At 46.7% G+C, this 16595-nt stretch overlaps 1 pseudogene; it reads left to right on the top strand.

Moving 5' to 3' along the window:
• Window positions 1-742: 742 nt before the first annotated feature.
• LOC115505061 lies at window positions 743-969 on the top strand (annotated as a pseudogene).
• The last annotated feature ends 15626 nt before the right edge of the window (window positions 970-16595 follow it).

The raw sequence follows: 16595 nt of genomic DNA on the forward strand, positions 1-16595 counted from the left end.
ATTCCTTCTAGGTGCAAAGCACTGCATTAGCCACTGAAGAAGTCATTATAATAATGTTACTATGGGTCACTGGGTTACGGAACCAGGCTGGAACTCTGGTGGAAAAACCAGGCAGCACTCGAGATCTTGGTGGATTGGAGATTTAGTTAACACCGGTGGGCTCAGAGGAGACCGTTTCTCCAAAGATCTGAGCCCTGAATGAAGGGGGAAGGGTAATTTACAGTTGTCACCTTCTACATCTGCGGTGGGTTTTCGCACTCAGCAAACAGGGCAAGAAGAACCGGGAAGAGGGGTCTCTAAGCCAGAGACCAGAGCCTGTTTTAGTCCCATTGGCCATCTTATGGTGTAAAACTTTATTCATTTTCCCAACAACTGAAAACGTGGAGATTTATTAGGCGAAGAAAGAAAAGTTAGTTTTAAAACACTATGTTCATGGGGTGCCTGGTGGCTCGGTTAAGTGACCGACTTTGGCTCAGGACATGATCTCAGCAAGTAAATGTAGTGCTTCTTTAAAAGCACCTTACCAAAAAAATAAATAAATAAAAATGAAAGCACCTTACATAGGGATGCCTGGCTGGCTTGGTCAGAAGAGTGTGAGACTCTTGATCTCTGGGTTTTGAGTTCCAGCCATATATGTTGGGTGTAGAGATTACTTAAAATCAGAATCTTTAAAAAATAAAAAAAATTAAAACACCTTCCTTAAAAAGTATTTTGGAATCTTTGAGCTCACCGAGTAGTCACCATGAGCAAAGCTCACCTTCTGGAGTTGAAAACATTTATAGGCAATAAATTATTGAAATTAGTTGGTGGCAGCATGTCCAAGGAATATTGTAGGGGTTTGATCTCTTTGTGAATCTTGTGAGAGATGAATGTGTGGAGATGACAACTAGGGGGCAACAGAACAATACTGGAATGGTGGTAATTTGAGGACATAGTATCATCATGTTAGAAGCCTTGGAACAAGTATAAACAGTGGGTGTTCACCAGAAAAAATGAACTGCTTCCACAAGTCCCCTCTCTCCATAGAACCTGTTTCACTACAATATAAAAATCAGTCATGTGCATTTTCATATTGAACTTTTTTGTTAAATAAACTTTTGTAATAGTCAAAAATACGTATTTTGGGGCGCCTGGCTGGCTCAGTTGGTGGAATATACAATTCTTGATCTCAGGGTCCTAAACTCAAGCCCATGTTGGATGGAGAGATGACTTAAAAATAAAATCTAGGGTGCCTGGGTGGCTCAGTTGGTTGAGTGTCTGACTCTTCATTTTGGCTCAGGTCATGGTTGATGAGGGACCATAGGCAAGCTGAGGGCCAAGCACAGCTAGCACACCTACCCCCTCCCCTCCCCACTCCCCCATGGTGGGATATGTGTGATGTTCCTTAGGCACTCCCAGCTGCCCCAGAACAAATGAAAGGAAAGAGAACAAGTGGCTAACTGATAGAGATCACAGTCACACAGACGTGTCTCCATCAGTTTACAAATATCTTAGTAAATTACAGGAAAAAGGCAATCCCATCAATGGCCTAAAGTCCAGGAACTCCCTACTGTCTTAATGTTAATGCTTTCCTAGAGGGAAAAACAACCTTAGTTTGACAATAGCAAGGCCTCCAGTATTCTGTGAGCCTTTAGCACATGAACATCCCTTTGGAAACCTCCCTTTTGACTTTATCCCTCCCTCTCCCCCAACTCCATAAAATGGTCACCCCACACACTTAGAGTGCAGTTCTTTCTGCCCACGGGTCCTGTTCCCGTGCTTTAATAAAATCACTTTTTTGCGTCAGAGACGTCTTCAAGAATTCTTTCTTGGCTGTCAGATCCAAACCCTACAAACCATTCCACATCACCCCCAAACCTTATCAATGATCTTACGGCTCCTGAGTTCGGTTTGTGAGTTCGAGCCCCACAACACGCTCTGTGCTGCTGGAGTTTTAAAGTTTTTTTTTTTTTTAACTTAAACAAAAAGTCACATGCTCTACTGACCGAGCCAGCCAGGGCCCCTTTGCTTTTTTGCTTTTTTTTTTTTTTTTTCTCAAATGTTTTATTTTATATTGGAGAGAGCAGGGGAGGAGCTGAGAGCAGGAGACAGAATCTGAAGCAGGCTCCAGGCTCTGAGCTGTCAGCACAGAGCCCAACGTGGTGCTCAAACCCCCGAAACGTGAGATCATGACCTGAGCCTAGGCCGGTGGCTTAATTGACTGAGCCACCCAGGTGTCCCTGCTTTTTGCTTTTAAAAATTAATATATTAATTTTTATTAATATAATTAAAAAAAAAACCCGACTGGGTGGCTCAGTTGGTTAAGCGTCCGACTTCGTCTCAGGTCATGATCTCATGGTTTGTGAGTTTGAGCCCCTCAACAGGCTCTGTGCTGACAGCTCAGAACCTGGAGCCTGCTTCAGATTCTGTCTCCCTCTCTCTCTCTGCCCCTTCCCCACTCGCACTCTATCTCTCTCTCAAAAATAAACATTAAAAAAAGTTTTTTAAAAATTTAATATATTCTGGACAATTTTTCCAAATAAAAACATGGAGATCTACTTCATTCTATTTAATGGCATCATAAAAATCTTCTTCTCATCTGTAAAGAACTCTTAGTTCTTCCCTGATCTTGTCCCCACCTAGTTGATTTCCAGAACAAAGGACTTTCCACCTGTCAAAATCCACTCTGCCTAGAAGGCAATTGATGCTACAAATACTCAGTTTGTTTTTTGTTTTTTGGTGGGGGGGTAGCCGGTTGAGGGGGGCTAAACTTACCATTAATAAGAATCAAATAATTAAGCCTTAGATCCATAAAAACAATAAAAGAGTCATCAGGCTGCAGAAAGTTCCTCCTTCGATGAAGAAACAACCCCATGTCCCGTGATCCTGAGCATGTTTGGGGTTGTGTCAATGGAGGAATTTCCCTACCTCAGGCAGGATGAAGACTTAAAGAAAGGACTAGAGTGAGGGTGCCTGGCTGGCTCAGTCAGAGGAGCATGAGACTCTTGATCTGTGGGTTGTGAGTTTGAGCCCCATGTTGGGTGTAGGGATTACTTTAAAAAAGGGAGGAGGGACTAGGGTGAAGACAGGAAGGCATGCTTGTGAAATCACAGAAATCATAAAACTGAGACTACTGACTAATGGACTAGATTAACAGGTTGCATTGAAAAAGTTCTTGCTGAGATAAAGGGATAAACTAAATATGATGAGGTTTTGGAATGGTGGTGGGGTTCCGAGCCCACAGCCAAGAAAGATTTCATTAACGCGGTGGGGGTGGGCGGTGCGGTAGGCAGGAAGAGCAGCTCTGGGGGTATAAAGAATGGCTGGTTATATACCATGGACTTGGAGGAGGTAAAGTCAAAAGGGAGGTTTCCAAAGGGATGTTCATGTGCTAAAGAAGGCTCACAGAATACTAGAGGCCTTGCTGTTGTCAAACTAAGGTTGCTTTTCCCCCTAGCAAAGCATTAACATGAAGACAGCAGGAGGTTCCTGGAGAAACACTCTGCTTGCCTCAAGTATCTGTCAATGCACTGCAGGTTATAAGGAAATTCAATTTCACCTGCCATTTCCTTCTGCCTTTGTTCCCCCCATCACTATGGAGGGAGGGTGATGTTGGGGCTCCTGGAAACTGAGTCTGTAGGTTTCTTTTTCTTTTTTTTTTTTTTAATTTTTTTTTTCAACGTTTATTCATTTTTGGGACAGAGAGAGACAGAGCATGAACGGGGGAGGGGCAGAGAGAGAGGGAGACACAGAATCAGAAACAGGCTCCAGGCTCTGAGCCATCAGCCCAGAGCCTGACGCGGGGCTCGAACTCACGGACCGCAAGATCGTGACCTGGCTGAAGTCGGATGCTTAACCGACTGCGCCACCCAGGCGCCCCATGAGTCTGTAGGTTTCTGGAGATTAGGTTATTGATAAGATTGCCATTTTCTTGTAATTTACTAAGATATTTGTAAACTGGTGGAGACTATCAGTTTAACCATTTGTTTTGTGTTCTTTCCTTTGTCCTCAGGCAGCCAGGAGAGCCTGAGGAATGTCATACATGTCCCACAGAGGGTGTTGAGGGGGAGGGGCGGTAATGCTAGCTTGTGCTTGGCCCTCAGCTTGCCTTATGGTCCCTCACCATATATAACAATAAGATATTTAATAATGATAAATGTGCTTATTTTTATGTCTAGGCATTATCTAGAAAGTATTTAAAGCAAACAGGGATGGGGTGCCTGGCTGGCTCAGCCCTTAGAATATGCAACTCTTGATCTTGGGTCCTTGAGTTTGAACCCCACGTTGGGGAAAGAGTTTACTTTAAAAAAAAAAGCTGGGGTGCCAGGGGGGGCTCAGTTGGTTGAGTGTTGGACTCTTGATTTCCATTCAGGTCATGATCCCAGGGCTTAGAATTCAGCCCTGTGTTAACTCTGTGCTGAGCCTGGAGCCTGCTTAAGATTCTCTCTCTCTTGGGGCGCCTGGGTGGCTCAGTCGGATAAGCGTCCGACTTCGGCTCGGGTCATGATCTCACGGTCCGTGAGTTTGAGCCCCGCGTCAGGCTCTGTGTTGACAGCTCAGAGCCTGGAGCCCATTTCAGATTCTGTGTCTCCCTGTCTCTCTGCCCCTCCCCTGTTCATACTCTGTCTCTCTCTGTCTCAAAAATAAAATAAAACGTTAAAAAAATTTAAAAAAAAAAAGATTCTCTCTCTCTCTCCCCCTCTGCTCCTCTTCCTCACTGTTTCTCTAAAATAATAATAATAATAATAATAATAATAATAAGCAAACAGGGATAAATATGAATTCCTGAAATTAAATTTTTAAAAATTTTAAATTTTATTTACTTATTTTGAGAGAGAGAGAGTGAGGGAGGGACAGAGAAGAAGAGAGAGAATCCCAGTGCAGAGCCCAAGTCAGTTCTCGATCTCACAAACCGTGAGACCATGCATGACCCAAGCCAAAACCAAGAGTCAGACGCTTAACCAACTGAGCCACCCAGGCACCCCCTGAAATTAATTTTTAAAAATTTGTGAAGTTGATGGGCAATGATTTCTTTTTTTTTTTTTTTTTAACATTTATTCATTTTTGAAAGACAGAGACAGAGCATGAGTAGGGGAGGGGCAGAGAGAGAGGGAGACCCAGAATCCAAAGCAGGCTCTAGGCTCTATGCTATCAGCAGAGCCCTATGCAGGGCTCGAACTCACGAACCGGGAGATCATGACCCGAACCGAAGTCGGACGCTTAACCGACTGAGCCACCCAGGTGCCCCTATGGGCAATGATTTCTTAAATAGACACAAAATCATAATGGAATGATAGAATTGACTTCATTAAAATTAAGAATTACCCATTAAAAGACCATCGAGAGTAAAAAACAAGCCATGGACTAGGAGAAAATATTCGTAATGCGTATATCTGACACAGGACAATGCATATATCAGAAAATAAATGTGTATCTAGGTTAGATATAGATACGTAAAAGACAAGTCATTTGAAAAAATGGACAAAAGACTTGAAGTGGCATTTCACAGAAGATGACATCCACATAGTTAATAAACATGAAGAGGTTGCCAACATTATCAATTATTAGGGTAATTAAAACTACAATGAGATAGTGGAAATTCTAGAGCAATTAGAAAAGAAAGTGAAATAAAAGCCATCCAAATTCGAAAAGAAGTAACATTAACTTTATTCATAGGTGACATGATCCTATATACAGAAAACCCCAAAGAATCTACAAGAAAACTCCTAGAGCTAGTAAGTTAATTCAACAAAGTTGTAGGGTACAAGATCAACACAAAACCCTGCTATGTTTCTGTACACCAGCAATGAACAATATGAAAACGAGATTAGGAAGGCAATTCTGGAATTTCTGGGTTGGTGCACATGTGGAGATTTGGGAGAGTGGCCGGTCTGAAAAGCTGCATGCCCTTTCCCCATACCTAGCCCTATGTAACTCTTCCATCTGACTGTTCCTAAGTTACACCCTTTCAGAATCAACCAGTGTTCTCAGTTTGTGGGTTCGAGTCCTGTGTCAGGCTCTGTGCTGACAGCTCAGAGCCTAGAGCCTGCTTTGGATTCTGTGTCTCCCTCTCTCTCTGCTCTTCCCCCACTCATGATATGTTTCTCTCTCTTTCAAAAATGAATAAACATTAAAAAAAAAAAGTAGCTGTGGAATTAGAATGAGAAAAAAAAGGTGATTCCATTTATAATATCATCTAAAAGAATAAAATACCTAGGAATAAATGTAAATGAGGTGAAAGACCTATACACTGAAAACTACAACTTACTGCTGAATGAAATTAAAGAGGACCTGAACAAAGGAAAGACATCCATGTTCATGGACAGGAAGACAATATAGTTAAGATTCCAGTAAAATGAAAAGTGAGCAGTCCACAGATTTAATGCAGTCCCAGTCAAAATTCCAACACCCTTGGGCACCTGGCTGGCTCAGTGGGAAGAGCCTAGGACCCTTGATCCCAGGGTGATGAGTTCTAGCCCCATGTTGGGGGTAGACGTTACTAAAAATAAACATAGTCCCAGGCTTCCCCCCAGCAGACAACAGCACCTCTGTCTCACTTTTTCTTATTTTCCCCTTCCTTTGTTTCCTTCCCCCACCCCGCCCTCCCCCCCTCACTATTTCCCCTTGGAGGTGATTCCCTGGGAAGGGGCAGTGCCTCTCACCCCTACCTCCCAGTCACCCCCTGCAGCCTCATGTCAGGGGCCTCATGGAACTGATTTGCTGACTCACCCATCCAGCATACCCCTGCATCCAGCTGGATTGCCAGGCACACACCCTCCCAGCCTGGATCCCCCTCTGCTCCCTCTTCAGTCAGTCCAGTCCCCTTTCTGCACACACCCCCACCATGTGCTGAAGACAGTGGGGTGCTAAAGGCCCTGGACTACCCCAGGTCACCACTGTGAGGCCAATAGCTGGGCAGCGGGGGGTGGGGAGCGGAGGGAGGAAGAGGGAGGAGGGGAAGGCAGAGGAGGTAACCCCATCAAACTGGGAGGTAGGCAGATCCAAAGGATATCGTGAAGTTTGCAGGGCCATTAGAAAACCAGAGATTGTCAAAAGAAAGAAAGAAAGAAAACCGGAAATTGTCACTCCTGCTGGAAAAGGCAACATCTAGGGAAGTCCAGGTGTAGAAAGTGAGCGTGCCAAAGAAAATGCCTGCAATTCAGAATGATTCTTTTCTTTATTTTTTAAAGTTTTTTTAATTTATTTTGAGAGAGAGAGAGAGCAGGGGAGGGCAGAGAGAGAGGGAGAGAGAGAAAATCCCAAGCAGGCTCCAAGCCACTAGTGCAGAGCCTGACGCAGAGCTGGAACCCACAAACCGGTGAGATCATGACCTGAGTGGAAATCGAGAGTCAGAAGCTCACCCGACTGAGCCCCCAGGTGCCCGGACGCTTGGCCGTCCTTAACACCAAGTCCTTCACTATATGACCCGCGACCAGCTTCCACAATTGTGCGTGCTTGCTCTGGCCATGGTTCGTTTGCAAATGGGAAAGCTTTTTCCTGCCTGACTTCCTCTTACAGCCGAACTGCTTCGGAAAGCACAGATGGATGGCTCCCAGTTGACCCGCTGATTTAAGTCTAGCATGCCCTGGAGCACACCCTGGTGACCTGGGTCAAAGGAGTGTTTGGGGTACATCCCCCTCTGTCCCAGGCTCAGGTTTAGGTTTCCCCAAGGACAACAGCAAACCGGAAGTGCCAGCCAGAGGACCAGCAGCCTCTACCATCAGCTCCCAGCTGTCAGGGGCACAAGCATACCTCTGCTAAATGTACAGTAGAGGAAATGGAAGGGGGTGACTTTTTTTTTTTTAAGAGTGCAGGAGAGCAGGGCACCTGGGTGGCTCAGTCAGTTGAGTGTCCAGCTTCAGCTCAGGTCATGATCTCACAGTTGAGTTCAAGCCCCACATCGGGCTCGCTGTTGTCAGCCCAGAGGCCACTTTGGCTCCTCTGTCCGCCCTGCCCTTCCCCCACTTGCATGCGAGCTCTCTCTCTTTCTCAAAAATAAATAAACATTTAAAAAAAAAGATGAAGTCAGGGGTGCCTGGGTGGCTCAGTCGGTTAAGCGACCGACTTCAGCTCAGGTCATGATCTCGCAGTTGGTGAGTTCAAGTCCCACGTCGGGCTCTGTGCTGACAGCTCAGAGCCTGGAGCCTGCTTCGGATTCTGTGTTTCCCACTCTCTCTACCCCTCCCCTGCTCACGCCCTGTGTCTCTCTATCTCTCAATAATAAATAAACGTTAAAAAAAAGTTAAAAAAAATTTTTTTAATGTTTATTTATTTTTGAGACAGAGAGAGAGCATGAAGGGGGGAGGGTCAGAGAGAGACGGAGACACAGAATCTGAAACAGGCTCCAGGCTCTGAGCTGTCAGCACAGAGCCCGATGCGGGGCTCGAACTCACAGACTGCGAGATCATGACCTGAGCCAAAGTCGGTCGCCCAACTGACCGAGCCACCCAGGCGCCCCAATAAATTAACATTTCAAAAAAAATTTTTTTAAAAAGGAAGACTTTCAGGAAACTTAAATGCACATACTAAGTGAAAGAAGCCATCTGAAAAGGCTACATAGTGTGTGATTCCAACTTTATGACACTCTGGAAAAGGCAAACCTGGAGAGAGTATCAGTGATCGCTAGGGGCTGGGAAACAGGGTGGAGGTAGGAACAGGCAGAACCCAGGATTTTTAGAGCAGTAACGACCGTATGATGTCATAATGATAGAGACATGTCATTTTATGTTTGTCCAAGCCCACGGAAGGTACAACGGCAAGAGGGAACCACCATGTGAACGACGGACCCTGTGTGGTTGCGGTGTGCCACTTCAGGTTTGTCAGCTGTAATGAACGTACCGCTCTGGGGAGGCCGTTCGTAATGGGGGAGGCCGTGCAAGGGTGGGGGCAGAGGGCGTGTGGGAATCTCTGCGCCTTCCCCTTCCTCTCAATTTTGCTGGGAACCTTCAATTGCTCTAAAAAAAAAAAAAAAAAGTTGTCTTTTTTTAAAAGTTTATTTATTTATTCTGGGAGAGAGAGAGAGAGAGCATGAGTAGGAGAGGGGCAGAGAGAGAAGGAGAGAGAGAATCGTAAGCAGGCCCGATGCTGACAGCACAGAGCCGGATGTGGGGCTTGATCTTACAACCGTGAGATCATGATCTGAGCTCAAATCAAGAGTTGGACACTCAACTGACTGAACCACCCAGGCGCCCTATCCTTTAAACAATGTTTTAAGACTTTTTAAAAAAAAATGTTTATTTATTTTTGAGACCGAGAGAGACAGAGCATGAATGGGGGAGGGGCAGAGAGAGAGGGAGACACAGAATCCAAAGCAGGCTCCAGGCTCTGAGCTGTCAGCACAGAGCCCATGCGGGGCTCGAACTCACGGACTGTGAGATCATGACCTGAGCTGAAGTTGGACACTTAACCGACGGAGCCACCCAGGCACCCCATGACTTTTTTTTTTTTTTTTTTTTTTAGGGGCACCTGGGTGGTTCAGTCAGTTAAGCATCCGACTCTTGATTTTGACTCAGATCACAATCCCAGAGTTGAGAGATTGAGGGCCAGGTTGGGTTGAGCTTGGAGCTTCCTTGGAATTCTCTCTCTCCCTCTCCTCCTGTCCGCGCCCTGAAAGCGAACATGTGCTCTCTCTCTCGCTCTCAAAATAAATAAATAAACTTCAAATAAATAAATTTTAAAAGGACAAATGAAACTGAACTGTGACACTTTTCATCTGTCAAGTTGGTAAAAATCCCCAAGTTTGAAAAGACTTGTCAAAGTTCTAGGGAATTAGTGACACTCACGCATTCCTGGTGGGTGTGCAAGATGGTAGGCCTCATGTGGAGGCAAGTGGGCTACACACAGAAACGACAAACACGCGTACCCTTTGACTCAGCAACCCCACTTGCAGGAGGCTATCATTAGGTATACCACGTAGAACGTGACATAGATCTGAAGTTACACATTAGGTATGAGATTAAACACTACAGCATTGTATGTAATAGCAAAAGATTGAAAACACGTAAGTGTCCATCAAGTCAGTTAATAGATTATGATATACCCGTACAATTAATACTGTACAGTTACAAAAAGAATACAGAGGCTCTTTCCAAACTAATCTATTATTAAGTGAGCTAACAAGGTGCTACCTTTTGTGTAAGAACGGGGAAAATGTAGGGGTGCCTGAATGCCCAGTCAGTAGAGCATATGACTCTTGATCTCAGGGCTGTGGGTTTGAGCCACACATTGGGTATAGAGATTACTTAAAAATAAAATCTTATTTTTTTAAAAGTAGGCTCCGCGTGGAGCCCTATGTGGGGTTGAACTCATGACCCTCAGATCAAGATCTGAGCCGAGATCAAGAGTCTCATGCTTAAGTGACAGCCACTTAGGTGCCCCTACTTTATTTTTATTATTATTTTCGCTACCCTAGAGAAAGAGACATTTATTCTGCTCTGTAAGCACCTAAACTGGTTTATTTTAGGGGAGGAGGCAGAGAGGGAGAGAGGAAGAGAGAGAATCCCAAACAGGCTCTGCACTATGAGCGCAGAGCCCAACGTGGGGCTTCATCTCAGTAACCACGAGATCATGACCTGAGCTGAAATCAGGAGTCAGGCGCTTAGCTGACTGAGCCACCCAGATGCCTCTAACTTAAAAAGGTTTTAAGTAATCTCTACACCCGATGTGGGACTCAGACTTAAAACTCTGAGATCAAGAGTCACATGCTTTACCGACTGAGCCAGCCAGGCGCCCCAAGACGGCCCTTTCTCTACTCTGACCCCTCTGCAAACTTCCCTTTCTGTCGTCTAGTACTGGAGTGGCCACAGGAATTTCGGTGATCTAGCTAGGGTGAGGTTTAGTTGCAAGTACATTTCATTTGAGGTCAGTGGGATATATTTATGCAGGTCATGGCTGCTTTCCTATGCAGTGACTGGTAACCATCCCCGTGCAGGAATAGCTTGCAGGAATACTCTCATATCAGCTATGCAGACACACCCAGCATTATGACAGGCACTGGGTCAGAGACTGTGGGAACATATCTGAAATTCTGAGCCCTAGAAGCATGTAGTTGGTAGAGGAGAAATGAGGTTTGAAACATACAGAGCCTGAAACTAGTCTATGGAAAATCCTTCCAATCATCAGGTTTGTGGCGTTGCAAACGGAGGGCTTGACTTTCAGTGATGCCTCGTCAAAACAGAAGTCCTCTCCCGTCAGGATATACTCAGTTATGTGACACATGGAATCATGGAAGTCTTTTTGATGAAAATTGTGCAAAATATAATTTGCCAATCAGAATTCCTAGTGTAGGGCATAAACCTGTGGCAGTGCTACAAAGAGCACGTTTGTGTTTGAACTTGCATGCATCCCACTTATTGGTAACAAAAAGAATAAATTTCCCTTGTTTGCTACAGGAAAGACAGTTATTTTTCTATTCCTTCCAAAGAAAACATTACAAAATCATTGTCATATGAAAAAGTAATCAAAGAATATGCAATAAGTAGAAAGTAATACAGACAGTTAATTCATAAAGATATTGTTACTCTTCTAGGCTTTGATATATTTGGATCTTTGTCAGCTTTTTGACTGACATTTGTAATTTGTTGTCATTTATTTTCACATTCTAATTATTTATTTCATACTTAATTTTGTATCTTTTTAAGTAATCTCTGCCCCCAATGTGGGATAACGCACATCAAACTCATGACCCCCAGATCAAGAATTGCACACTCCTGACTGAGCCAGCCAGATGCCCCCGTGTTCTTTTCCTTAAGGCCAGCCCATCAAACTAGAAGCCTCAGGCCCCTCAAGACCTGGGTCCACCCTAGCTGGAAGCCAGCTGAAGAGGGATGTTGAGGAGATAGTAACTCTGCCCAGTGGTGTTTTTATTTCTTATTTTTATTTTTAGAGAGAATGTGAGTGTGTAATGGGGGGGCAGAGGGAGTGCACGTGCGAGAGAGAGAGAGAGAGAGAGAGAGAGAGAGAGAGAGATTCCAAGGCAGGCTCCACACTCATCTCGAAGCATGACTTGGGACTCGATCCCATGACCCTGGGATCATGACCTGAGCCAAAATCAAGAGTTGGACATTCATAGGCACCTGGATGGCTCAGTTGGTTACACGTCTGACTTTAGCTCAGGTCATAATCTCACAGTTCTTGGGTTTGAGCCCTGCATTGGGCTCTGTGCTGACCCCTCGGAGCCTGGGGCCTGCTTCTGATTCTGTGTCTCCCTCTCTCTCTGCCCCTCCCCTGCTCGCACTCTGTCTCTCTCTCTCTCTCCAAAAATAGAGAAACATTAAAAAAAAAAAAAAGTTGGACATTCAACCGACTGAGCCATCCAGGCACCCCTATTCAGTGGTGTTAAATAGAAATACTGTGCTCTGTGTGACATCACCCTCTTCCCTATGTCCTATATGAAACTTTTAGTAAAATGGGTATTTTTCACTTTAAAATTTGACACAAAACAGGGTGAGAGTGATTTGGGCTAACAGCAGCAATGTGTGAAAGACTGCGGGTGGGGTTGGGGAGGGGCTGTGTGTATGGCCACAGCTTCCAGGACAGCCCATGTAGTGGCCGACGCAGGGTGGTGACAGTTGCCTGCTTTCTGCCCTCCTCAGACTGCACCTGAATGATTCTGCTCCAGATGGGGAGACAGGTTGTCAAAGGGACGTTGACAAACTAGAGTAAACCCGCAGAAGCTCATCCAGAATATTAGAGTTTGGAGTCAGATCGTGGAGAAATCTCCAAAGGCAATGAGTGGTTATGTTGCTGAGACTCCAGTGTGGGGGTGGGGGGTGGGGGCCACCCTATTGGTGGAAGAGGTAGGTTGGAGGGGCGGTGCAAGGACCGGTGGAAGAGGTGAGAGGCAGGCAGCCTTTTCTATAAATGTAAGAAAGTTTATATTAAATACCTCTATCAAACAACCTAACATGCACATTGGAATGATACTCATCGAAACAATGACTATTTCAGTGGCAGAATGTTAGGTGATTTTTTAAATTTATTTTGAGAGCGCGCGCACGCACGAGTGACTGAAGGAGGGGCTGAAGAGGGAGAGAATTTGAAGCAGGCTCTACGCCACCAATGCAGAGCCCAAGGCAGGGCTCAAACTCACAAACCTTGAGATCATGATCTGAGCCGAGATCAAGAGACTAACACTTAACCAACTGAGCCTCCCAGGTGCCTCTTAAGTGATTTTAATTTCTTCTCTGTACTTCTTCGTGCAAGTGTGTCCCATTTCTAGTAAATAATACAATCATTAGTCTTGTCTTTACTTAAGTCTCTATTAGATATATGTGGTCTCCAAAGTCCCAGTTCAGCTACTGGAATACTGCCGCCCTTGCTTCTTCTCTGTACTACCATACAGGTGGATTTTGTTCATCCTGGGCCTCACAACTTATATAAAAACTCAGCTCCAAGCTCAGTAAAACAAAGGATTTCCCAGTCCAACAAGATGTATCCTCCCGAGATGGCAGTTGAAGGGGCAAGCCCCTTTATCCATTAAAAAAAAAAAAAAGATTCCTTCAAAAGAAATTTTGATAATTGAAATATCCATCTTCTTATATCAGTAAGATTATTCGTACAGTTGTGCAAAAATAGAATGGTCTTAGTTCCAAGTCCTTGAAAGTTTTCTGATAGAACATCAAAGAAAACCCAGCTATTTTAAGAAGGATGTTGGCCCAGGATAGGCAGTTGGACTACATGACCTCTACTTTTTCTTCTCTCACATTTGTAGGTCTCACTAGTACCTCTCACCGAGGGGTCTAATCATGTCCTGCATCTCACTTCCAAATGTTCTCTGGACATCAAGAACTCCTTACATCCTAGCAGTATGGTTCGCATAATGGAGACTCTTCATAACACTCGCAAACACTTAACTAGTTTCTATCACCAGCCAGTAGGTGTTCTAAGCATGTAATGGGAGGAATTAACTCGTAATCCTCAAAGCAACCCCCATGAGGCAGGTCTTATGATCATTCCCATTTTGAGGGTTTTGCCTGAGGTTCCATGGATTATGAGGGGCAGAGCTGGGATTTGAACCCAGGCCAGCTGTCTCTAGAGGGAGCCTCTTAACTAACATCACACTGCCTCTCACTTGATAGAGGTTTGAAGTTGTTCCAGTTCTGAATCCTGAGATCTTTGTGGTCTTTTGGCTTGGTTCTGGCCTGCTGGGACTTTGGCTGACTGAGACAAGAAAGCTGACCTGATCATAGGACACAGCAGCCAAGGAGTGCTGGTATGCAGTCCACATTTTAAAGTCAAAGGCAGGTGGGGCACCTGGGTAGTTCAATGGAGTAAGCAGCGGACTTCAGCTCAGGTCATGATCTCTAGGTTCCTGAGTTCCAGCCCCGCGTGGGGCTCTGTGCTGACAGCCTGGAGCCTGGTTCGGATTCTGTGTCTCCTCTCTCTGCCCCTCCCCCACTTGTGCTCTGTCTCTCTCTCTCTCTCTCTCAAAAATAAACATTAAAATTTTTTTTTACAAAAGAAAGCCAAAGGCAGGAGCGCCTGGGTGGCTCAATGGAGTAGCGGCCTACTTCAGCTCAGGTGGTGATCTCAGGGTTCATGAGATCAAACCCTGAGTTGGGCTCTGTGCTGACAGCGCAGAGCCTGCTTCGGAGCCTCTGTCCCTCTCTCTCTGCCCCTCCCCCCTCTCATAAATAAATAAATGAACATTAAAAAAAACCCACAAAACCTTAAAAAAAAAAGTCAAAGGCAGAGAGTAATAGTGGGATAGTTGGATAGTTGCATCAAATCCAGAAGGGGTGCCACAGTGATTGACAGGTGTACACAACTCTGGAATCTGCTGTGGGAAGGTTTTGTTTTGCTTTGTTTTGTTTTGAGGGAGAGCGAGAGCACGCATGCGCTTGCGTGTGCACGAGTGCTTGCACGAGCAGGGGGCAGGGGAGAGAGAGAGAGAGGGAGAGAGAGACAGAGACAGAGACAGAGACAGAGAGACAGCCTCCACGCTCAGCACAGAGCTCGACCCAGGGCTGGATCTCAAGAACCAGGGATCTTGACCTGAGCCAAAATCAGGAGTCCCACGATCAACCGATTGAACCACCCAGGCGCCCTGGAAAGGTCCTTAAAGGGCAACCAGCCCACCGACAATCGGTGCAATGTGTGTGATAGGGAACTGGATAGTGGGGCTTCTTCCTATCTGGACCATCTCACTAAACCTTGGGTTTGTACTACAAGTCAAGCAGGTTTCTGCTTCCCATCTCCCCTCTTCCTGTAGCCTCATTCTCCTCGCAAGCATCCTGGCTTCTGCCTTGTACAACACCAAATTCATCAGTATCCCAACCCTTCATCTTGGTGGCAAACACCTCGCCTGGAATCTTAATTTGGTTCCAACTCAAATAAGATTAAACCTCCGTGCAAGGAATTAGGTACTTTTTTTTTTTTTACCGTTAATTATTTATTGTTATAATCTTACAACTCTTGAAATTTAATTAAGAAATGACTTAAAAATAAAAAAGACTTTCAGGTTGCAAACTGACCTCCGCTGCTAATTAGATTCCACAAATCGTCCTGAAAGGTATAAATCCTTAAACATAATTAGATTATTACCGGAAGTACTGCTATGACAAATGCATTACCCAAGCTCTCTGACACAGAAGAGAGGGGGTGCAGAGAAGTGTCTTCTGCGGTACTGCTCGGGCTGGGGTTCCCTCCTGCCCCACAGCTGGACCTCGGCCGGGGCCCTCCTACCCCACCCCTTCCCAGGAGTCACGTGGCCGGTGAGCTCATGCCTGTGCGAGCCCTTGTCATCCGCCAGGCGCCGCCGAGCGCCAACGATGACTGTTGTTTTCTCTCTTATCGTACTCCAGGGAAAGCCTGCAGCCCCGCACCCCTCCAGACGGCTCCGCAGGACAGCCCGGGAAACCGCCCCTCCTGTGGGCGGAGGTCCCCGATCCCCGAGGACCCCTCCCCTCAGCAATGGCTTTCCCAGGTCTTCCGGCGGCAGGGCCTTCCCCCAGAAGGAAGTCTCCTCGGTCGCAGGGAAAGTTCTCGAGCTGCAGGAGTCCCCGGCGGCCTGGGCCTGTCCCCGCGTCCCCCCCACCCCACCCTCCCGCTCTCCCGCCGCAGCCCCCTCCCCTCGAGCTCCCGCGCGGTGGAGCCAGGCTGCCCCGGAAGGATCTGACCGGCCACTTCCTGCAATTGTGTCTCTGGACGGAGTCCTCGGGCGTCCAGCACTCCCAGTCTCCCCCCGGAGCCCGGGTCTCTCACGTCCCCGCCCCCGTTCGCCGCCCGCGGCCGTCCCTCCGCTTCCCTCCCGGCAGCCAGCAGCTCGGCCGGGCGTGCGTGGTTACCCGGGCAACCGGCCCGGCCGGCGTGCGTAGTTACCGGGGCAACGGGGCGCGGGGGGGCCGGGGGCTGAGCTCGCGCTCGCGGAGAACCCGATCGGCTGCGCCTCGAGCGGCGGGCCGGGGGCACAGAACCGCGAGGGGAGTCACCGCACCGGGCGAGGTGGGGGGACGGCGCTGGCTCCTTCCTCACCCCGGACCGCCGCTGCCCTGAACACAGCCCGCCCGCCCGGCCTCCAGGTCCCGCGGGGCGTGGACTCCGGGAAGAGGCTCTGGGAGCTCGGAGGAGGGGCCTGTCTGCGCCTGATGGATGGCACTGAAGCAATGTCTGGCACT

Source organism: Lynx canadensis, chromosome F1 (assembly GCF_007474595.2).
Source record: "Lynx canadensis isolate LIC74 chromosome F1, mLynCan4.pri.v2, whole genome shotgun sequence".
Taxonomy (NCBI): Eukaryota; Metazoa; Chordata; class Mammalia; order Carnivora; family Felidae; genus Lynx; species Lynx canadensis.